This window comes from Trichechus manatus, unplaced genomic scaffold (assembly GCF_000243295.1).
Source record: "Trichechus manatus latirostris isolate Lorelei unplaced genomic scaffold, TriManLat1.0 scaffold00013, whole genome shotgun sequence".
NCBI lineage: Eukaryota > Metazoa > Chordata > Mammalia > Sirenia > Trichechidae > Trichechus > Trichechus manatus.
Window position 1 is genome coordinate 9511298 of NW_004443949.1, and position 25489 is coordinate 9536786.

Sequence of the window (25489 nt, forward strand, 5' to 3'; positions counted from 1 at the left end):
TCAATTATATCTGTGAGTGACTACACTTTAGATTTATCTTTCTGGCAGTTTATCTGTGTGTTATAGCAACACACACGTACACACACACAAAAAAATAGTCTAGGCAAATCAATAGTCTGCACGGATGTTGCTTACCTTGTTTATTTTTACTGAATAACCAAAAAACCAAGCCCATTATCATTGGGTCATAGCGATCCTATAGCACAAAACAGAACTGCCCCCAAAGGGTCTCCTAGGAGCGGCTGGTTGATTCGAATTCCTGACTTTTTGGTTAGCAGCTGAGCTCTTAACCACTGCACTACCAGGGCACCATATTTTATTGAATACATGAGTTAAAGAGTTAACTCTTTAATTTAGAACTTATTGTGCAGGGGAAATTTATTTTCTCTCCAAAATCCAAACATTTTTCCTACTAATGTGCAATTCTATGTTGCATTTGTTTTGGTCTTGAAGACAGCCTTGACTTCTAGGACATATATAGAAAGCAAAATGCTTCCAGGTACTTATCCAGCTACTAGGGCATGTGCATACGACTTAGGTTTACCAATCAGATGCTACCACCCAGGATTCTGAATCTGGAGTGCGGCAAAGATGCGGGCTGAGATAGCGTCCATGGTGTTGGTGTCAAATCATGTTTTCTGATGTTAGGAGAGCCCAGCAGCAGCAGAGATGGAGGTGGTCTCACCTGACAGTACTGCTGACATTCCCTCTGCTGTGTTTCTTTCAGTCTCGCTTCCCTTAGCTTCTGCTTCTTTCCAGGCTTGGTTTTTGAGACTTCCCGTTGAATCTGTGAACTAGCCAATGTATCTGCGATAAATTTTTTTCTACTTAAGTTAGCCAAATCGGTTGCCATCAATTCTGAATCATAGTGACCCCATAGGACCAAGCAGAATAGCCCCATAGGGTTTCCAAGGCTGTAATGTTTATGGATGCGGACTGCCATATCATTCTCCTGTACAGCCACTGGGTGGGTTTGAACTGCTGACCTTTCAGTTAGTAGCCAAGTACTTAACCACTGTGCCACCAGGGCTCCTAAATTTGCCAGTTTCTAATTTTTGGGATGAAGAACTCTGGATAACACAATGAGGCAGCTGGACTTACTCACTAAAGAATCAATGAAAACCCTTAACCAGGGAGATAGGCTTTGTTTATTCAGGTCAATGTTGTTTTTCTGATAGTCTAGGTTATATTAATCTTCTTCTCTTTAACCATGATGATCTTGGTCTATTCTGGTCTATGCTGTAATTCATATTCTTTGGTTAGGCCTTATTATTATGAACTGTAAATACTTAGTCTTACATATTCAAAGACCACCCTTTCTCCGGCAGCTACTACAGTTTATAAAATCTGTATTAACTCCTTCACTTAATTCCCCTGGAAATGCTTCTCCAGTGCACTCCATTTTTCCATCATTTAGGTCGACTGTTTTGGCTGAATAAGTAACTTCCTTTCTGGAATCTGAGCTCATATGGATCCCATTTACTTCCTATATGCAACTGTAAACATCCTTTTTGTTCTGATTCGACACTGTCTATTGGTTATAATGGACTCCTCTAACTACACGCAGTCTTCATTTTATATAACAGGGAAAACAACAAACAAATCTCAGTGCCAGTGTGTCTGAGTGAGTGTGTATTCTTATATATTGCAAGTTTTATATTTACTGATATTATGGATTCTCAGAATTTAAATGCAAACCATAAATTGAATCAAATATTCATAGACTAGCATCCCCGAAATCTGGTGTGAATCTTAGACCCTGGAAAAGTCATTTAATTTCTACCAGATTTATTTCCTCTATGATTTTAGCAGCTGGAATGCATGATAGCCAAGCGCACTTGTAACACGACAAGTTCATGGTCATATAGAAAATAACTGTTGAATATATAATCTTTGTGAATTTTTAGATTTTTTGCTATTGAATAAAGCTAATGAATAGTGCTGTGTTTCATATTTAATGAATTAATACATGGAATAATATATAACTTATGAAATATAATTACATTAGAAGTTAAAGGTAAAATTAAGGAAAATAAAAAATTTTATAAACTATTTTTATTTAAGTTTTGGTTTTAGAAGAGGTTTGAGAAGATAAAAATAAAAACAATCTATTTTAAGAAGTGTCTTCCATGCAGATTAAATGATTTTTACATCTACCGATGCATAACTTGCTTAGTGGCAGTTGTTTTCATTTAAAAAGAGAGCATGAGACAGAAAGAAATAGTGATTTAGAAAGCCATTTTCCAAGTCTGATTGACACATAGTCAAGGGAATTCTAGATGCACTAAAAATGTCTCTCAAGTGCCTAGTTAGCATCGAGAAAATCTGTAAAGTACTCTTGAAGTATTCCAATTTACAGAAGATTGCTTAACATTCTCACTGAACACTCAGGTGAGTGGGATTAATCTGCAAGATGGTGTGAAAAATTAGGTATCTGAGTTACAACAATGAAATGACCTGAAATTTTAAGGCCATTCTAATTTACATTAACAAATTTAAAAAATGTATTATTTTCTTAAACATTAAGGAAATTAAAAAAAAAAAATGCCAGAGAATGGATATTTACTGCATATGTTCGAATATGCTACTTGATTACATGCTGCTCTGTAAACTTTCCTAAAAACGCAGTGTATTAATTTCTTCTCTTGGTTTAAATTATTACTCTTTGGGAGGCATTACCTAATCTTAAAATTTGATACCATCCTCTACAGTATATATCATGATTCTGAGCATCCTGCAATTTTTCAACTAATCCCTTTAACTCGATGGATTGACATCAAGTGTTGTTTTCTTCTAAGAATACAGAGTCAGCCTTCACTTAGTCATTTGTCGTTTAAGTGTGAATCATTATAACAATGGACAAAAGGAAGAGGTATTTTAAACCTTTTAGAGCAATTTAAGATTTTGTAACATGCACACACATGGAATGATAAACAAAGATCCATTACAAAATTTGACAAAATACTTCTAAATTAAACTCAGCTTGAATCACAGCAACTCTCAGACAAAAACTCAAAGGAAATAGTAAACAAATGTAAAAGGAAACACAGTTCTACTAAGACGAAGCCATACTACGACCTGGTATATACAGCAGTTTCCAGTTTACTATCAATTCAGTTCAAATTGCTGCCTTTGCAAAGAGGCAATTCCCATTGGAAGATGTTTACTTATTACTTTTCATTTTAACATTTAATTTCTGAATTAATACCTTACTACTTATAATATGTTCAAGACAATTACAACTAAGATTGCTGCACATATCAATTTTTAATAATATGTATTTTTCCATCACTCTCATTTTATTGATGTTATTCTACTTTAGACAGTTATATTATTTTTCTTGCAATATGGAATATGGAGGATTTTGTAGTCTTTGCATGTCTCTTTTCAATCACTTGATCTCACGGCCATATAATTTTACCAGTTTTCTGAAAGTGTTAAGAATCACACTTCAGCTAGCTTTGTTCTTTTCCTACATTTCATTTTCTCAAGGGGTACAAAGAATAAATACTCTCAAGGAATTGGCATTTGAGAAAGAGTGCTAATAGGAATGAAGACTATTTAATTCCACTTACTAAAGGCAGAACAAATTATGGATAACATTGGGAAGAATGGGAATTCCAGAACACTTAATTGTGCTCATGCAGAACCTGTACATAGACCAAGAGGCAGTGGTTTGAATAGAACAAGGGGATACTGCGTGGTTTAAAATCAGGAAAAGTATGAATCAGGGTTGTATCCTTTCACCATACTTATTCAATCTGTATGCTGAGCAAATAATATGAGAAGCTGGACTATATGAAGAAGGCAGCATCAGTACTGAAGGAAGACTCATTAACAACCTGTGATATGCAGACGACATAACCTTGCTTGCTGAAAGTGAAGAGGACTTAAAGCACTTACTGATAAAGATCAAAGAGTACAGCTTTCCGTATGGAATAAACCTTAATATAAAGAAAACAAAAATCTCACAACTGGACCAATAAGCAACATCACAATAAATGGATAAAAACTGAAGTTGTCAAGGATTTCATTTTACTTGGAACCACAATCAATACCTATGGAAGCAACAGTCAAGAAATCAAATGACATACTACATTGGGCAAATCTGCTGCAAAAGACCTCTTGAAAGTGTTAAAAAGCAAAAATGTCACTCTGAGGACTAAGATGGGCCTGACCCAAGCCATGGTATTTTCAATTGCCTCATATGCATGCGAAAGCTGGAAAATGAATAAGGAAAACAAAAAAGAATTGATGCATTTGAATTATGGTGTTGGTGAACAACTACTGACTATATCATGGACAGCCAGGAAAACAAACAAATGTGTCTTGGAAGAAGTACAGCCAGAATGCTCCTTAGAAGCAAGGATGGCGAGACTTCGTTTCACATACTTTGGACATGTTACCAAGAAGGACTAGTCCCTGGAGAAGGACATCATGCTTGGTAAAGTAGAAGGTCAGCAAAAAAGAGGAAGACCCTCAATGAGATGGACTGACACAGTGGCTGTAACAATGGGCTCAAACACAGCAACCATTGTGAGAAAGCTGCATGACCGGGAAGTGTTTTGTTCCATTGCACATAAGGTCGTTATCAGTCAGAACCGACTCCATGGCACCTAACAATGTTAACAACGATGACAAAAGCATTTAAAAAGAGTTAAGACAATCAATGGAATTAACTGGCTTAGATGGAATTCACCTGACTCTAAAGTGTTGGAAGTAGTGTACTAAAACATATTGAAGAACTGAAGACTAGAATTTAAAAACCATGATATAAATACTATTTAAACAAATTAGCTCATTTAAAAGACTTCTCCAGACCCTAGTTACTATACAATGACTCTGAAGAACTATGTATAGACAATTATATAATACATCTTACATCTAAACAGTAAGTGCATAACCTAATACTGAATATATAATCTATATATTTTAAAGCATATATCAGAGAGTTAGTTTAAGATTAATGTGAGGTGCACCTGTAAAATGGGACAAATGGCAACAATATGACATAGCATTACAGAGCTAATTGGATATGTCACAGAAATGACCACAAATTCTCTGGTAAGTTGCAGGCGGCATATCATATCTTCATGTCAGCAGAGCAGCATATGCAGAATATATGACTAAGCCAAGGCCTCAATATGTTGAATATTTAAAGAATTTTTGATAGAGAAGTTTAAGATTCTGTTTTTAACCAAAATAGTTCAATTAAACAGTAACTTTTATTATCATCTTTAGAACGCAAATATTCTGTCACAAACTCAGTGGTAGCTCACAACCATACAGGAAGCAAGTAATTTCAAATCATTATCAAAACAGTAACTAAATAAATACATGTCAAAAATTCAAAAAGAAAATTATAAGGTCCTGGAAGACAGGAATTATATTTTATTGATCTTTGTACTACAAAGGACCAAAAGCTACAAAATTAATGTTTACTGAATTGAATTATATTCAGATTAGAAAATTCATACTTTGTCTAATTGTATAGGCTTTCTGTAGATGCACATACACTTATACACACTTGTGAAATTATTGATTAGTTTTTCATTTAGTTGTAGGTATTTTAGAGAAGACTCTATCCTCCTTACCACATCACTTCAGCTAAGTAAAAGAAAGCAAAAGTCATACATACAGAGCAATCGCTTTTCTGTGATACACATCGGGAGCAAAATAAATAAATCACCGCCAATAACAAAAAGCTCAACAGGCTACAACATTGGCATAATGGCAAGTGTCCTATATAGGCCAAATTTCTACAAATAGATTTGTGAAATAGATTTGAATTTCAAACCAATAAACTCAACTTAAAAAAAAAAAATCTGTTACTTTGGTTTATCTACATGCCACATAAAACTAGCACAATAAGAACTCAATAAATGTTGGCTGATTTGGTGCTTTTACTGACCAGTAATCAGCATTATGGAAAGCTTGGTGGCATAGTGGTTAAGAGCTATGGCTGTTAACCAAAGGCCAGCAGTTCAAATCTACCAGGCGCTCCTTGGAAACCCTGTGAGGCAGTTCTACTTTGTCCTATAGTGTCGCTATGAGTCGGAATTGACTCGATGGCAACGGGTTGGGTTTTTTTTTTTAATCAGCATTATATGTACTTAGTGAGGTTTTATTCCCAAAATTATACACAGGAGATCAATGCCATGGAATGATATGATCATCTGGCAAATTTTCATGATGAGTGCTTCCAGACTGTGGATTTAAATCTAAAACAAAGAAAAAGAACTAGATTGGCATATTTTGGCATATTAGTAGTAATTCCAATAGCCAGATGACACTATGGTTGAAAAAACCAAAACCAAAAAAAAAACAGTGAAACCCAAATACTTTCATGAAAAATTAAACAAAGAGTTTTATACCCATGCTGTCTCAGACCTGAAATTTTTGTTTTCATGCTTAATGTAAAAAAAATACTAGACCTATGTGCAATGACTATAACGTGTGTGTACACACATCCATGAATATTTACTTACCTTTGAAAGAGTCAGGTTAAAGACTGGAAGCATAACTCAGTTTCAATGATCTTATTAGGATGTTTTCTGTTCTTTTTCTAATTTGATAGTTTGGCAAAAAAATAACTTCAAAACATTTAGAAAAAATTATGTAGAAAGATATTATAGTAGAAAAGGAGATACAATTATAATTATTTGCAGACAGCATTTCTGTGTACATAAAACCTAAACAAATCAATGAAAAAAGAATTACAAACAATAGTAGAATATGTATAGATAAGTGGCTACAAAATTAAATTTTAAAGAACAAGACCTCTTTTTTCAATATATACAATAATCATAAATGATGATCCTGTATTTAATAACAACAGAAATTAAACAATAAAATTTGATGAGAAACATTCAGAATTTATACAGGAAACTTATAAAAACATACTGTAAGGAGAAACAAACTATTAAAGGGTTCTACGATGTTCTGGTCATGTCTGAAGGGACGAGGAGAACAAAGCATTTTGTGTTACCTACTATTTCTACAATGTTCCAGTCGTTGAACTAACTGCTCCCCAAATTAATAAAAAATGCTTTTATATAAATATCAAAGGATGTTCTCTGGTAATTATTTTATTTAAATACACACATATATGTATATTTGTGTATGTGTGCATATATATTTCAACTTTTTTAACATTTTACTCTGAGATACATATAACTCCCAAAAATAGTTAATAAAAGCATGCATCAAAAGCCTTAAGATATGCCCATCTTAAAAGCCAGTTTTAGAAATTTATAGAGGCAATAATTAGATACTCATAAACTTTCATTTACAACAAATATCTAACTTGAATCAACTCAATGGCAATGTGTTTCATGTTTTTCTTTTTGGTTTATGTATAAAATTATTTAATGCTCAGTATCTAATATTAAATAAAAATAAAAAGGAGAGTATATCTACATATACTTATGATACCAAGCAGTATGGATCATCCATCTACTCCCTTCTCCCTTCCATTCAACCACTGCCCATGAACAAATACACACACACACACACACACACACACCCCGATATTAAAAAAAAAATTTAAACACTATTCATGAGTTATTTCTAGATTTAAAGCATTAAAGTATGTGACCCTTATTAAATATTAATTTGTAAAAATGCTTTAAAATTTAGCATAAATCATGCATGCCTTAAACAAAATGAAGACAGTAATCAAGTCTCCTACCTGTAGCCTGTATCTAGTACCAACTAGTTATCATTGAGTTGATTCCGACACGTCGCCACCCCATATGTATCAGGGTAGAACTGCCCCACCCCATGGGGTGTCCTAGGCTGTAATCTTTACAGGAGCAGATCGCCTGTCTTTTCTCCAGCCGACTGGCTGGTGGGTTCGAACTGCCAACCTTTTGGTTAGCAGCTGAACACTTAACAATTGTGCCACCAGAGCTTCTTAATTAGCGCATAAACTATTATTTTCTTTAAAAAAAAAAAATCTGAGATAAGGATAAGGATTCACTTTAGGGAAAAAAAAACAACAAATTTTGAGATACTCAATTAATTTGAACTGCTAAGATTCATGAGGTAAACATTCAGTTCTTACTTGAGTCCAGACTAATGTACCCCAGAGTTTCTAGATCAGTGAGTCTCAACCTGACAGCATCTTAGAATCTCTTGGGGGATGGAAGCTCTAAAATTACCGTGCAGCAGTTTTAGAAGGGATGTCACGCAAGAAGTTTTAAAAGCTTTTCAGGCAATTCTAATGTGCTGTCAGGCTACAATCACTTCTCTGCCGAGATTTAACCTCCAACAACCCCCACACGAGAGCTCCCTTCAAATTCTTTCAAGGATTAATATAATCAGTTGTTACTTGTGAAGAGGACACTTGACTACAGTTTGTTAATTAACAAATTCATTTTATTATAAGCTATGTTTCTCTCTTGGATCTTCAAGGAGCACCTTTCAAGGCACAAATCACATGCTTATTAACATGTAAACACAAACTTCCTTATGTAAACACTGCAGTGTTAAATCATTGAACTTCTATGATGCTCAATATAGAGTATGTTGCATAAGAATTCTAAATCAATTCACCTAGAATCATCAAAGCTGGAGCAGACAGGGAAAGGTCACTTGAACTCCCATGCTGTAAACATGGGAAACAATCTTCTGTGTACCTGATTCTTTCCTCTCCGTCTCTGATTCTGAGGCTCGAGCTGGTTATTCTTGCTGCTGCTACACAGCTGGAGGACATCCTGCCCAGCTGAGCTCATGCAAGAGGTCAAGGATAAGACACCGCTGACCACACAGGTGTGCTGCTATTGTCTTTCCTTTAACCTCGGTTTGCTTCCAACGTGGTTAACTTAAAGGACCTGAAGCAAAGGTGGGTGGGCTCTGCAGAAGGGGCACTGGAGGAGAGTAGGTGGAGGCAGGAGCTCTACGGTCAGGGGCTGCAAGACTAGTGGTGCAAATGGTTAAGTGCTCAAATACTAGCTAAAAGGTTGGTGGTTTGAACCCACCCAGAGTTGCCTTGGAAGAAAGGCCTGGCGATCTGTTTCTGAAAGGTCACAGCCTTGAATACCCTGTGGAGCAGTTCTACTCTGCACACATGCGGTTGTTATGAGTCAGAATCAACATGATGGCAACTCATAACAATACAAATATATCCATTTAAGAGTAAAAAGTTCAGTTTGATCAATCTATTCCTCAGATTATCTAGAAAAATCACTATGTATATTTGTTTTCCTTCCCTTGTAAAAGGCACTGAAGATGCTAAGCACTGACTTCCTAACCCTGGACAATGTGCTTTTTGGCACTGGCGGTTCTCTGCTAAGTCTGGATAACTCTGAGGGGAATGTCTAGATTTTATACTGAAATTAAAATGCATCTATTTATAGGAAAACACTTTCAAATACACACTAGGAATGTATCTTTGGAAGATCATAAAAATAATATATCTTAATCGCCTGTGTTTCTGGCTGGATCTCTTCCTTCCTGTATGGTCATGAGTTCTAACACTGACAATTTTATGTAGATTTCCAGGAACCTTAAGAAGAAGAAGGGACACAGGGCATTGTTCAAACTCATTTTAATCTAGTGATATTTTACATAAGCTCAGTTTAACAACTTTCAGACTTCTACCTCAAAAACATCTTTTTTGATGATACATTAAAAAGAGTACCAGAAGATCTGCTTTGCCTTTGGATAAATTTTTATTACCAACAATAGCTTTCGAAAATATCCTTTTCACAACCATTTGGTTGTCACTCAATAAAAACAAAACATACTTTACAGTATATATTTAAAGATCTTGTTTAATGTAAAAAGGAATATTAAATGTTAACAGCTATTCATTTTTCAACAGATTTGATGCTAGATAGAGATAGATAGCTGTCATGGAGTTGACTCTGACTTAGGGCGACCTTATGTACAACAGAACAAAACACTGCCTGGTTCTGTGTCATCCTCACAATCACCAGCATGTTGAAGTCCATCATTGCAGCTACTGTGCCAATTCATCTTACCAAGTGTTTCCCTCGCCCTGGCTGGCCCTCTACTTGATGGCTGGCCCTAAACATGATGTTCACCTTCAGCGACTGATTCTTCCTGATGGCATGTCCAAAACAAGTGAGTCAGACGATGTCCTGTTGTGATCCATAAAGGTTTCACTGGCTAATTTTTAGAAGTAGAACACCAGGCCTTTCTTCCTAGTCTGTCTGCATCTGGAAGCTGAAACCTATCCACCATGGGTGACCCTGCTCGTATTTGAAACACCAGTGGCATAGATTCCAGCATCACAGCAACATGCAAGCAACCACAGTACGACAAACTAGCAGATGGGAGGTGGATATGGGATGCTAAAGATGGAATATCTGGCTTCTGTGTCCTACACGTATGAAGAATACTGAATACAATTACAATTAGACAAAAGATTTACATTTTTCTGTAATTTAAATTCAGAATGTTCTTCTGTGATAGTCATGAAGTCTACTAGTCTTCTAAATTCTTCTCTATTTTGGGCATCCAAAAGCTTTAAACAGAGCTGAGTAGCTTCTAATGCTGTTTCTCCCAATCACTTTAGCCAAATGAAAAATAAAAAAAAGATTTTAATTCTGATCAAATGTTACTATATATTAAAATAAACAAAATTCCAAGTTACAACTGAAGCTGAATAGTACACTTATTCAGAAGTATTTACAAAGAGTAGGAGGATGGAAAAGACTAGGAATGACCAACACCATAAAGGCAGACTATTCTTAAACTGGCAAATAATACTCTTAGTCTTTGCCATATTATCATCTTAGGATATTAAATCTTACTCTTGGCTTTGTAGATAAATTTCCAGCCTATGCTTCTCATTAATTCAATATGTTTTGAGGTACACTATAAGTAAAGTACTGGTATATCCTAAGAATACCTGTACTTGAGAAAAACAGAAGGGGTTCTTTGAAAGCCCCGATGTTTTCAACAAACCACAGGAGACAGTCTGGCTCGTTGGCAGAGGAAAAAAGCGGAGTATCTGTCATTTTGAAGAGTGAGAAGAGAACTGCTGCACTTTGAGTATTTAAATTCTAACAAAAGTTAAGACTGAAAATTTTTAAATAATTTTACTTGAAGTTAATCTTCTATTTTCTACCTATTATCTTTAGCTTATCTTGTGGAGATAACACTGCAGAGAAATTTACAGCAGGGGAGTTAGTGGTAAACTCAAATTTTCCCCCAGATCCTCTCAACTTGCTAATTTGATATCAGATGACTTAAATAATGCATCTGCATTCCCGAAATGAATTTATTTCATAAATATTTTATTAGTAAATGTGCAATTGATTACCTTTGTGTGCCCTTTCTAGCTATGGTTTTGTAACTCCCACTCGGGTGACTGAGTGGGACTGTGTGATAGGATAACTGTGGACCACCAAGGGGAATGGTCAGTTTTGCCTTAAGAGAGAGCCAATTCCAGAGCGTAGAGGAGAATCCTACCACCACAAAGGAAGAACAGCCAGGAGCGGAGAGTGTGTCCTTTGGACCTGGACCCCTGCACTGAGAAGCTCCTAGAAGCAAGGGACCTAGAGACAGAGCACACTGTAACCCTGAAGACAGTGAGAAGGGGTGGCAGGAGAGATGTGGCAGCATGGACCTGGCAGCACAGACCCGGCAGCAAGAGACAGTGTCTTTGCGGTGGGCTTCCTGGCCCAGGGAGAGAGAAAACTGAGTGCCTTTGGGTAGAAGCCTAGGGCTGGGAAGAGGCGTGCCTGTGAGCATGGCTGGGAAGAGGCTGTCCTGATGGAAGAACTGTATCCTTCAGTGTTCCTGAGCCTGAAATGTAACCTGTTACTTCCCTAATAAACCCCATAATTGTTACTTTGGTCTATGAGTTCTGTGTGGCCACTGCAGTGAATTATTGAACCCAGTACAGAGCGCTGTGGGAGAGATGGTTGGTGTCAGAATTGGTAAAGATGATGGAGAGAGGAGGCAGGTCTGGCCTCTGCCTCACGAAGTCAGCCTTGCGCTGTTGATCTTGATTCTCCGTTCCCCTTGTAGGGTTGGAGTAGGTCAGACATTGCCCCCAGAATGTTTTTACAGTAAACCACAGAAATATTTTAGTATATGAGAGCTAGAGTCTCTAGAGAGCAAAAACACGACAAGTGCAAATTCTAAGACTGGAAGAAAATACAAAATCTCTAGCTTCTTTCTGAAGACTATATATATACAGTATATAGAAATTCTCCCTTGAATATATATTTAGATTTAAGTAATTTAATGACTGAAATTTTAGTCACCAATTTTAAAATGTAATCAAACATACTCGAAGTTCATTATGCTTACTGTTTGTATCAGTTATCTCTATTTCTGGAGCATTTTTCGGTGGATAATGCTCATTATTTCCCAAATACAGATCTATAACCCTTCACCCACAATTCTGAAATCCCCAAAGCTTTGAAAATCAAAAGTTTATTCAGAACTCATATGATGACAGAAACCATCCAGAGACTATCCTAGCCTTTATTTACATATCATTGTGCTGTCAGGTGCTGTCGAGTCAGTTCCAACTCACAGCAACCCTGTGCACAGCAAAAGGAGACACTGCCTGGTCCGGCACCATCCTCAGGATCACTGTTATGCTTGAGCCCACTGTTGCAGCCACTGTGTCAATCCATCTTGTTGAAGGTCTTCTTTTCTGCTGACCCTCTACTTTACCATATGAGTTTGTATGAATTCATACATTTGTTTACTACAGAAATATTAATGTATTTGATTACCAAAAACTGTCCCAGATTCTTCTAGGAGTGTTATGTAATACATGAGATACATACAAAATTATCTTTCTAAAATCTCCACAGTTCCAAATTCATGAACACATCTGGTTCCCAGGGTTTCAAATAAAGCATGTGGACCGCTACTGAAAAGCAAAGGTCAAGCCCTACCTCCTCCTCTTATTTCCTTCCTATGTATAGAGGTAAATTTTATTAGGTTTTACATGTAAAGATAAAAATATTTGAAAACCAACAGAGTAGAACTCTGACTTTAGGTCACATCTGAATTGTAAGAGCTTTAATTATACTGTCATCTCTCCACAGTTTAGCTGAGGGGAATAAAGGGGAAAAGCTGCTTTATTTCATGATGAATAACTAAGTTCACTGTGCACTCATCACCCACATCCATTTCAGTTACTGGGTTTTCCTATTCTGTCTCCCCAGGCTCCCTCTAAATGATCCCCTCTTCTCTCTCACTGCTGCTTAGTTCAGCCCTTATCTTCTGCAGGCCACAATACTGCAAAAACCTCCTAACTTGTTCTCCCCAAAAAACTGTCCATACAGTCGCCCAGATGATCTTCCTAAAATACAATTTCATCGTACTTAAAATATTTTTGTGGACTCTCAACGTCTGTTGGATCAAGTCCCAAGTTCTTAATATGTCATATAAGCCCTTTGCGTTTTGGCTCTCACCTTTCCCATATGAAGTCTTTCAAGCCTCGTTATCAGCCACTTTCGGGACTCCAGTGATACCCTACTATCTCGAGTTCCTGTGCCTGCCTCACTTACTCTCTGTTCTCATACATTTTTTTATATAAACTCTAAAACTTTTTATACACAGTAACTGTAACTTGAAGCACACAGTCGAAGTTTGCTGAATGTTTCTGATAAATTTAAAACATGAACAAACAAGAATTCTAGGAGACAAACAGTAAAGTTAACAAAACCAGTTGCCACTGGGTCAACTCTAACTCATGGTGACCAAGGACAATGTATTTTATCTAATTTATCCACAGACTCAGATTTCAGCCTTATTTATTGTTTAGAAAGTAACATAAACCCAGTGAGCCTCTCATAAAAAAGCAGACAAAATCCTACCAATGTCCCCAATAACCTAACGTTATATAGTAACTTGGAAGGCGAATATAGTTTGTTCTCTTTCCTGACTGACTGTCAAAGTTAGGAACCATTGTGAATCTACGAAGGTGGCTACTACTATCTTCAAATGTAGAGTTTTTGTTGTGTTGTTATTGTTGCTTGTTTGTTTGTTTTGTTTTTTCCTGTAACTTTGATGGGAACTGCTTTAAATACTTTGTAATCTAAGGGCTTGACAAATTCTTACCACTTTGGCCGGAGGAATATCTGCATCACCAAAATACTTACTCTGAAATGACTTGCACAGCTTCAGAATTGACACAGATGTCACCGTGTCGTTTTAAATGGTGCCTTCACCTTTTCACTTCCACTTGTGTGTGAAGGGTGTTTATAATGCTGTTCCTTACGCACGTGGCCCCAAATGGCTTCTAGGCCACACTGAAACCTAGAAGGGAAAAAATACCTGAGATTCAACATCTTGTTCACTTATAGTAACAGCTAAGCAATCCTTAAGAAAAAGTGACATTTTACAAATTTACTAATAAGGACCAATTATAAGGAGAGTGTATTATCAAAATATTAAATTATTAATGGTAATTCATCAAAAAATTGAGTGCTACTATATGTCAAATACTGTTTGATATGCTAGGTATACAACAGTGAAGACAATAAAGTCCTTGTTCTCATGGACTTATACTTTGTAGGAGAATATAGGCAATAAATACGTGCTTGATCAGTGCTGAGATGAAAAAAGCACAATAAGGAAGAGAATATTTTAGATGGAATGTTAGGAAGGCCCTCTCTGATAAAATGATATCTGAGCAGAAATCTGTATAAATGAGGAAGATGGGGAAAGAGCAGAGAGACAGAAGGAGCAAAGGCCCTGAGGTGGGAGTATGCTCTACCAGGAGAACAGGAGGGAGGCTAGGATGGCCTGAGTCACTGGGCATGGGAAAAAACAGGAGGAAGTGAGATCAGAGATAGAGTGGAGATAGGGTTTGGGGTGTGCATGGGGGCAGATCAAGTAAGACCCTGTGGTAGCTAGGATTATATGAAATAATATATGTAAAGTGATTAGAAAAGTGCCCAACAACTAACAGAGGTATGAATAAAATAAAAAGAAAGCAGTCTAGAGGAGCCTAAAAAGATATGACAACTCAATATAATGAGTATCCTAGATGGGATCCTGGAACAGAAAAAAGGACAGTAGGTAAAAACTAAGGAAATCTGAAAAAAGTATAGACTTCAGTAAATAATAATGTGTCAATATTAGTCCATTCATTCTAACAAATGTAACACAGTAATGTAAAATACCAGTAAGGGAAACTAAGTGTGGGGTATATGGGAACTTTATGCACTAACTTCATGATATCTTTCTAAATCTAAGACTATTCTAATTTTTGTTCAAGTTTATTAAAAAGGAGAAGTGGCATATTTCTTCCTTCTTCTGAATTCAGAAACACAATCTCAACCCTCAAGGGGCTTCCCTTTTACCTACACCTACCACTTGGGTGATGACGATGTCAAGCTCTGAACAGTATTCAATGGAATAAAGTCCACTATGAGACAAGACCACCATTCATCTGTCATTCCATCATACTATGGTCGCTTGCCTGCTGTTGTGATAGTGGAAGCTATGCTACCAGTATTACAAATACCATCAGGGTCACCATGGTGGACAGATTTCAGCAGAGCTTCCAGATTAAGCAGACTAGCTAAAAAGGCCTGGTGGTCTACTTCTGAAAATGATCCAATGAAAACCCTATGGGTCACAACAGAATATTTTCAAATGTAGTGTTGGAAAATGAGCACCCTACGTTGGAAGGCACTATACAGTAACCGCAACAATTGGGCTCAAACATACTAACAATTATGAAGTCTGTGCAGGATTGGGCAATGTTTCCTCTGTTATACATGAGGTCATCATGAGTCAGAGCTGAGTCAGCTACAACAACAACAAGGAAACAAATGCCCAAAAATCAGAATTGGTATTTCAGCTGTTAGAGAAGACAGGTACTATGTATTTAAACAGGTAATATCTGGCAATTTCCTTTACTCAGAAAATGACCTTAAAGACTTCTCAAGACTGTTCCTGAACATCATTTGAAAACGTTTCGAATTATTAAAAGCTAAAGTATTTCCCTTTACTCCAAAGGGTAAACAAGGCAAAATCCTGAGCCTACCCATCCTGGGAACAGAGTAAGGTCAACATTAAGATCTTTCTTCAAAAAACACGAATGAAAATGGTTCTCTTTCAAAATTTATCATTATAGGGGTGAGGAAGAAAAAACACTAACTAGACAATAGATTAAGTAGTAACTTTGGTGAAGAGTAAGACAGGACACAACACTGGGGAAGTCAGAGCAACTTGACCAAGGCAAGGTCACAGAAGCTTCAAAGACATATCCAAACTCCCTGAGGGAACGAATTATGGGCTGAGGGCTGGGGACCACAGTCTTGGGGGACATCTAGCTCAGCTGGCATAACATAGTTTATAAAGAAAATGTTCTCCATCCTACTTTGGTGAGTAGTGTTTCGGGTCTTAAAAGCTTGTGAGCAGCCATCTAAGACACTCCACTGGTACAACCCCTTCTGGAGCAATGGTGAATGAAGAAAACTAAAGACACAAGGGAAAGATTAGTCCAGAGGACTAATGGACCACAACTACCACAGTATCCACCAGACTGAGTGCAGCACAACTAGATGGTGCCCAGCTACCACAACTGACTGCTCTGACAGGGATCACAAGAGGGTCCCGGACAGAGCTGGAGAAAAACATAGAACAAAATTCTAACTCACAAAAAAGACCAGACTTACTGGCCTGACAGAGACTGGAGAAACCTCATGTCATGGACTGAATTGTGTTCCCCCAAAGTATCTGTCAACTTGACTATGCCATGATTTCCAGTATTGTGTGATTGTCTACCATTTTTTCATCTGATATGATTTTCCTATGTGTTGTAAATCCTGCTTCTATGATGTTAATGAGATGGGATTAGTGGCAGTGATGTTAATGAGGCAGGAATCAATCTACAAGATTACATTTTGTCTAAAGCCAATCTCTTTTGAGATATAAAAGAGAGAAGCGAGCAGAGAGACAAGGGGAACTCATACCACCAAGAAAATAAGAGCCAGGAGAAAAGCACATCCTTTGGACCCAGGGTCAGTGCCCTGAGAAGCTCCTAGTCCAGGGGAAGATTGATGACAAGGACCTTCCTCCAGAGCTGAGAGAGAGAGAAAGCCTTCCCCTGGAGCTGATGCCCTGAATTTGGACTTCTAGCCTCCTAGACTGTGAGAGAATAAACTTCTGTTTGTTGAAGCCATCCACTTGTGGTATTTTTGTTATAGCGGTACTAGATAACTAAGACACCCTGAGAGTATGGCCCCCGGACACCCTTTTAACTCTGTATTTAAGTCACTTCTGAGGTTCACCCTTAAGCCAAAGATTCAAAACAAAAAAACAACTAAACCTGTAGCCATCGAGTCGATTCTGACTCGTAGCGATCCTATAGGACAGAGGAGAACTGCCCCATAGAGTTTCCAAGAAACGCCTGGTGGATTTGACAGGACCATAAAACAAAATTAGACTACATGGGCACACAAGCCCAGGGGCAAGCACAAGAATGCAGGAGGGGACAGGAAAGCTGGTAATGGGGAACCCAAAGTCGAGAAGGTGAGAGTATCGACATGTCATGGGGTTGGCAACCAATGTCACAAAACAATACATATATTAATTGTTTAATGAGAAACTACTTTGCTCTGTAAACCTTCACCTAAAGCACAACAAAAAAAAATTATCATTATCATTCTGAAGATTAAAAGGAACATTAATTAGTAACTCAAACGCAACACTGGTGTCGTTGAGAGGCACCCATTTGCCCTAATCAGTTCACTGACCACTTTTCACCTTGAGGAAGGAGTCACAGTTTCACTGGTTGGTATTTCACAAACGAAAGGCTTCTGTCAGAAGGGGAATCAATTCCTAGATCATTCCAAAACTTTTCCAGGAAAGGGGGAAAAGTTGCAACTCATCTAAAACAATAAAAAAGGGTTATGTGATGATCTTAACAGCCATCTATGTACTGAGTTATAGATAGACTAGAATCAGAATTTTAGATATGATCATCCTACTCCCTTCACTAGTAAAACTGCCACATATGATTAAGCTGGTGCCTGAATCTACCAACCTCTCTCCTAAAAGTCAAAAACTTCTATTCACTGAAATACTGCTTATCCACATCTGAAAGTGTAACTAATAGACACCTTTCATTCCACCAGGATCCTTGATGGTGGAGTGGTTAAGCGCTCGGCTGCTAACTGTAAGATCAGAGATTGGAATCCACCAGCTGCTCCATGGGAGAAACATGTGGCAGTCAGCTTCCGTAAAGATTACAGCTCTGGAATCCCTATGGGGCTGTTCTACTCTGTCCTATACGGTCGCTAGCAGCTGGAATCAACTCCAGAGTACTGGGTTTTATTCCAAGTTCCTGCCTGCCAGTAGAATTCATATAACAGAAACCTTTCTCTCTCCCACTAATAGTTTGGGTAGAGTAGTGTGAGTCCTGAGTCCTAGAAGTCTGGAGAACTAGCTGGGCAAGAGAGGCAACTGGCACGCGGCAGTATCGTAGAGTCAAGGATGTGGCTGAGACAGGGAGCAAACGGCTATACAAATTCGGTATTTGTCACCACTAATGATGCGTATAAGCAGGATGCCTGCGCCCGCCACCGAGCGGGCGCACAGACAAACGCTCAGTGAAGTTAATGGTTGGGTAACTCAGCTAAAGCTGGGCTGCTGAGGGCAGATTCGCGCGAGAGAAGAGCCCGCCGCGCCTGCATCTCACCGGCGCTGGCTGCTCTGTGCAGGCTCGCCGAGGCCCCCGGGGCCGGCTCCCCGCGCCGCCGCCCCGCGAGGACCACAGCCGCGGCCCCGAGCCCGTCCTCGCCACCTACCGTGGAGAGGTGAGAGGTTCAGCGCGGCCGTCTTCTGCACGGCGGCCGTGCCTGTGGCTGCGCGGTCACCACCTCCTCAGACCACCGCCAGGCCCCGCCCCCCCGCGCCCCGCCCATCGGCGGCCTAGGAGGCTTTCTGGGGCCTCACGTGGGAGTCACCAGTGTTCCCAGGCGCGTGGGGGCTGGGGTCTTCTGGGTTCAGGGGGTGGTGTGACCCTGGACCTTAAAGCTTTATGGCGCGTTAGGATGCGGCAGGTAGCCAGGTAGAAAGTATTTCACTGTATCTGGCCTTGGGAGTCTGCGCCCAGCGTCTCACCCAGCACCTTTGAAGCCCTCGTCTGATGGGCAGCTCATGACCACTCAGGCATAGGGGTAAGTGCACTGCGGGTTCAGACCACCTGGGTTCAAACCACATCCTTCTGTAGATTAAGTCTGGGATGGGCAAGCTATTTAACCGCTCTGTGCCTTGGTTTCTTCGCCTGTGATGTGGAGATAATAATATTACCCACTTCACAGTGTTCTTTGTGAGGATTACCCGAACTAATCCATGTTCAGCACTTAGTAACTGGGTCAGGAATATAAGGGCTTTAATGATGTCATGGTAATATATGCATCCACATGGAGTCAATTCCTACACATGACTTAAGTGTTGCAGTTCTGTGCTACAGAGCAGAACTGCTTTCCATAGGATTTTCAAGGCTATGACCTTTCAGAGGCAGGCTGCCAGGCCTTTCTTCCTAGGCACTTCTGGGTAGGTTTAGGTTAGTAGGTTAGTAGTTGAGTGCTCAACCATATGTGCCAACCAGGGACCCCTGTTCCTCCCTGTAAAGAACAAGTAAATCCTAATGTGGCCCAGGAGGGCAATGACGATAGGTCACGAATTAGGAGGGCAGCAAAACACCATGGGGGCTGGCTGCCAGGGAAATCAGTAAGGCCTCCAAATTAACTCTGGATCAGGTAGGAAGGAGTATGTTTGCTATGGAAAGGGAAGTGTTAGTGTGAAGACAGGGAAAGAAGATGGGTGAGGTGGAGGCTGCGTTGCCAAGGAAGTTGAAGTCAGAGAATCCAAGCTAGAGGTCCAGTGCTGGGTACTAGGCCCAGAAGTTGGAGTTACCTCTGAAAAGATAAGGGGTCTAAAGAGGAAATAGTCCAATTGCCAGATACTTGCCTATTTTTTTCAAGTTTGAGAATTTTGCAGTTATTTTAAACTTTGGCGTATATAATGAATGTCTTTTCTTAGGAGTATGCTTGTATGATCTGGTTATAATCAGAACTAAGTTTAAGTGGGAGTTCATTACTTAGGTTATGGGAAGAAGTTCCTACATGTGGTTATTTCAGAGAATACATACCAAGAAGCTATGGCCCTAGGGATCAGGGGATTTAGTGGGTAAGATGTGGGGTTGGAGGAGAATTGCGGCTTCTAAGACTTAGAAAAGGAGCCCTGGTTACACAATGGTTAAGTGCTCGGCTGCAGAGGCTCCGCAGGAGAAAGACCTGGCGATTTGCTCACATAAAGATATCATCCTGTGGGGAAGCTCTACTCTGTCACATGGAGTCCCTATGAGTCAAAAATGGACTTGATAGCACCTGACAACAACAAGAACAAGACTTAGGAAAGGTTGCCAACTAGTAGGTCCTTTTTTATGTGCTGTCTCCTCATGGTGGCAGTAACCCCCAGGCTCACATCTGTTTGAGGATTGTCCTTTGTTATTTCTCAGTTGACTATTGCTCAGAGAGAACTCAGGACCAGTTTCAGGCACTGGGAGACCCATTAACTTTAATCTGTCCCATGCTGCATAGCTTAATGAATTTACAAGTCCATTCTCGCTACTTGGTGTGGAGTGGGGGACACTCATTCTATTTCTGAAAACGAATCTTGACAAACACTAATGTTTGGTCTTTTGAAAAAGTCAGATGACGTCAGTGATCATTTCGATATTTATATAACATTTCAATAATTTTTCATCAGCTTGTGCTATATTTCTCCGCCTCATCTGGAATGCTGTCTTTCTTCTTCACTATTTAGGCACAGTCTATGCACCCTGGAAGCCTAACCCAAATCCCACCTTCCACACTGGATGACTTTTTCCCAGTTTACCCTGATACATTTCTTCTTTGACTGTCGATGGCACTAAGTATACTACTGTTTAACCCCGTCATCTTATTATTCTCTAATAAGGTCAGCATGCAAATCTTGAGTCCCTAACAAAATTAGAAAATTGTCCAGAGCAGGAAGCATATTTTAACCTCTCACATAAGAGCTGGGCAGCTAAACAAAAAGGTTGGCAGTTCAAATCCACCAGCCCCTCCTTGGAAACCCTATGAGGCAGTCCTGCGCCGTCCTTAGGATCGCTATGAGTAGAAATCAACTGGATGGCAAGGGGTTTGGGTTTTTTTTTTTGGTGTACAGTTTTGGACACATAATAGATGCTTTGATTATCTTTATGAAAATACAGAGCTTTACAAAATATCAACTTCATTCTTTTTTAAAGTTTAAAATTTAGGAGCCTATAGATTAAAAAAAAAAATCTTCTTAGATCTGGCAAGCGTCACAGTTTATGATGTGAAAAGACATTTCTTTTCATCCATTTCTGGTTAATCCAGTGCACAGCTGCACAGTCTCTGGTCTTTTTTTTTTTTTTTTTTTCTTCTATTTTTTGTGCTATAAAACTATCAGCAGCATGCACCCAGGTTTTAATTTTTGTGGTTTTTTTTTTTTTTTTTTTCCCCACTTACAGAGTTCTTAGAATCACTTTTACTGATTATTTCTCAAATATGTTTGTCAGGTCAGCATTGTGTTTTTTACACGTGGGAAAACTTCACTTGATAGAAATTTGTTGAAGGTCAAACTAAGGAGCGTTGGTGCAGTGGTTAAGCACTGGGTTGCTAACCAAAAGGTCGGCAGTTGCAACCCACCAGCTGCTCAGTGGGAGAGAGATTACAGACTTAGAAACTCTTTTGGGCAGTTCTACTCTGTCCTATAGGGACGCTTTGAGTCAGAGTCAACTCAACAGCAGTGGGTTTGGTGTTTGGTTTGGAAGGTCAAATTTGTCTAAGCCAATCAAGAGATTAAAAAATAGAACAGAAACTATGATTCACTAGTCTGTCTGGTGCAGTCCTAAACCCACCGAAAACAAAACAGCAACAACAACAAAAAAACACTTCTGGTTTCTCTAGAAATAAAAATCAATGGCAAATAAAAATCTTTAGGAGTTTTTTCTTTAATTTTGTTATTAAGATGGCAATATTGAACTATTAAAAACATTGAAACTTAAACTATTGAAACACTGAAAGTGTAATTTTTTTTTTATTTCCACCTCAGAATTTTGCTACATCATATTTGAGGTCCATATCCTAACCAAGACTCATCCTACCAAAAATTGCAGCGGTAGACTATTTGTGTTTAGGAAATTTATCCCTCTCATATTCACTCCCGTTTTTTGTGTCACATGATATGGAGTGGTGGGGGGATGTGGAAGAGGAAACTGAAAAGAGAAAGGAATTAAAACCTGTTTTCTGGAAAGGATCTGATACATAATATATAACTTCGGTGTGGACTGAACTCATAAATTACCTTTCACAGGGTTCTTTTTATATTAATCTTAATTTTTAATAGAGTGCTGCAAGACTGTCCTCCATTATAGAAATTTTGAAAATGCAGTCAGTTCCCAAGTTATGAATGAGATTCATTGCTAAGTCTGTCTTTAAGTCGAATTTGTAGGTGAAAGAATGGCGTGGTGGGGTCATCTGACCTCCTCTAACTTCACAAGGGAGAAGGAGAACCAAGATCAACAGCCCAAGGCTGATTCCTATGAGGCAGAGGTCAGACATACCTCCTCTCTCCAAAGTTTTTAACAGTTCTGACACCAACCATCCCTTGCATGGCACTGTCTACTTCTCAGGTGGTTTTGACAGCTCATTGCAGTGGTCACACAGATCTCACAGACCATACTCACAGTTGTGGGGTTTATTAAGAAAGTAACAGGTTACAATGCAGGGTCAGAAATGACTGAGGACACAGTTCTTCAATCAGGACAGCTTCTACTCAGTCGTGCCCACAAGCAGGCCTCTCTCTCTCTCTCTCTCTCAGCCCCTCAGTTCCTCACCGCCTTGATCCCTTGGGCCTCTGGGGCCTCTTGGGCCAACCTGGCCTCTGCCCTGCTCAGGCAAGTGTTACAGAGCTCTTTAGCTCTCCAATATAAGTGCCCGAAGGTACCTGACTCTGACCATAGGCCTCGGCCCGAAGGCAGTTGGCTCTCTTGCTCCATGAGTCAACAAGCCTACCTCCTCCAAGTGCCCAAAGGAACTCTACTCTACCACAGGAAGCCTTATGTCCGAAGGTGCCCAGCTTTCTCGCTCCATGGACTGGGGAGCCTGACACACCATTTCCTGCTGGTCTCCTGGTTCTGTTGCCCCTGCTGCTGCTTCTCACCATCTCTCACTGTCTCCAGGGTTACAGCTCTCGCTTTCTGTCTCCTGGGTCTAGGAGTTTGTCAATGCAAGGACCCTGAGTCCAAAGGATACACTCTACTCTTAGCTCTTCTTTTTTTTTTTTTGTTTATTGTTGTAGTTTAAGTGAAAGTTTACATTACAAGTTAGTCTCTTACACAAAAATTTATACATGCATTGTTATGTGACCCTAATTGCTCTCCCTATACTGTGACAGCACACTCCTGTTTTCCAGCCCTGATTTCCCATGTCCATTCAACCAGCTAACCCTCTCTGCCTTCTCATCTCACCTCTGGACAGAAGCTGCCCATTTAGCCTCATGTATCTATTGAGCTAAGAAGCACACTCTTCATAAATATTATTTTATGTCCCACAGTCCAGTCCAATCTTTGTCTGAAGAGTTGGCCTCAGAAATTGTTTTAGTTCTGGGCTGACAGAGAGTCTGGGGGCCATGCCTTTCGGGATTCCTCCAGTCTCAGTCAGACCATTAAATCTGGTGGTCTTACTAGAATTTGAGTTCTACACTCCACCTTTCTCCTGCTCCATCAGGGACTCTCTGTTATGTTCCCTGTCAGGGCGGTCATTGGTGGTAGCTGAGCACCATCTAGTTCTTCTGGCCTCAAGCTGATGAAGTCTCTAGTTTATGTGGCCCTTTCTGTCTCTTGGGCTGATACTTTCCTTGTGTCTTTGGTGTTCTTCATGCTTTAGCTCTTCTTGGTGGTGATGAGGTCCCCTCGTCCACCTCTGGGATGGCTCATTTTATGCCTATCAGGATGGCAAAACTGACTAATTCCTTCATTAGGGTTCCATACACCTTATTTGCATGATACCACCCCTGCAAGAGTGCCTTGCATCTTATTTGCATATTAGCAAGCTATCCAATCCCCTTGGTGGGCCACAAGCACCTCATTTGCATAGTCCTACACAGTCATTTGGTGAGAGTTACAAGACCATGGTTAGAAAAGCCATATAAAAGTAATCCATTGCACTGCAGTAGGTAAATTGGAACAAGTACATACTTTCTTATTTAGCATCAGTTAGTCAAATGTTTGTCTTAGTATATAGTATACATTTTACCTTTCTATGCATATACAACATTTAAGAAGCACTTCCAAACCACACAGTGTTTTCATGATTGTCTAAAAGTAGTGATTGCATTCATTATTTGGAACGATTTTATGTATTTAACTCAAATTTTTAACATAATAAGCTTATGACAGTCTATTCCTAAGTACGAGTTGTCCATAAGTCAAACATTTGTAACCCAGGGACTGCCTGTAGTATATTATATAATGGACATATTTAAGGGGATAAAAGAAGCCCTAGTGTCTTAGTTTGCTAGTACTGCTAAAACAGAAATACCACGAGTGGGTGACTTTAAAGAACAGGAGTTTATTGTCTCACAGTTAAAGATGCTAACCATCCGAATTAAGGCCCTGGTTACTGCTATGGGCCTCTCTCCTAGTTTCTGGTGACTGCCATCAATCCTTGGTCTTCCTGGACATTTGTCTCCCCCTGTGTGCATCTTTGTGTTTTTTCTGCTCTTTTTATACATCAGAAGTCATTAGGTTTAGGACCCACTTTATACTGGTTATGACCTCATTAACGTAACAAAAGAAAAACCCTATTTTGAAACAGGATCATATCCACAGGTATAGATGGCCAGGATTTCAATACATCCCAGAAAGAGAAAATAGCAAGGACAAATATTGTTAAGCCAGAATTAGCTTGATATGTTTGCAAGACAGAAAGAAGGCCAGTAGGGCTGGAGCTTTGTGAGCACGGAGAGCCCATGCGATAGCCAGGGACCAGATTAACAGAGCTTTGTAGGCCATAATAAAGAGTTGGAATTTTGTTTTAAATGTGAAGCAAGGCCACTGGGGTGTTTTAAGTGGGGAATGACATGATCTAATTTATTTTATGTAATTATTGTTTTTTGAATCACCCTGGTAATATTTGGAGAATGCATGGAGGGGGCCAAGAATGGAAGCAGGGAGACCAGTTAGGAGGCTTAAAAGAAAGTAAGAACTCCTAGAAAAGAATCATACGTCAGGTTAGCTAGACATAAAGATCTTCTTAAGAAGTTCTTCCTGATTCAAGAAGCACGGAGTCTAAGCTGAAAATAGAAACTGTTCAGACAAAGATCTGTTCATAAATCCGGAACACCAAAGGTAAAATCTGACAGTCTGTGATAGTGTAGTATTAAGAGGGAGATGTCAGGCTTAGATCATCTCTACCTGTAGTTCTACTAACTATGTGCTTCCTCCTTTGATACATTT

The 25489-nt window shown here is 39.2% G+C and overlaps 1 pseudogene; it reads right to left on the reverse strand.

Moving 5' to 3' along the window:
* Positions 1-11016: 11016 nt before the first annotated feature.
* LOC101342149 (DEP domain-containing protein 7-like) lies at positions 11017-20921 on the reverse strand (annotated as a pseudogene).
* Between the last annotated feature and the right edge of the window lie 4568 nt (positions 20922-25489).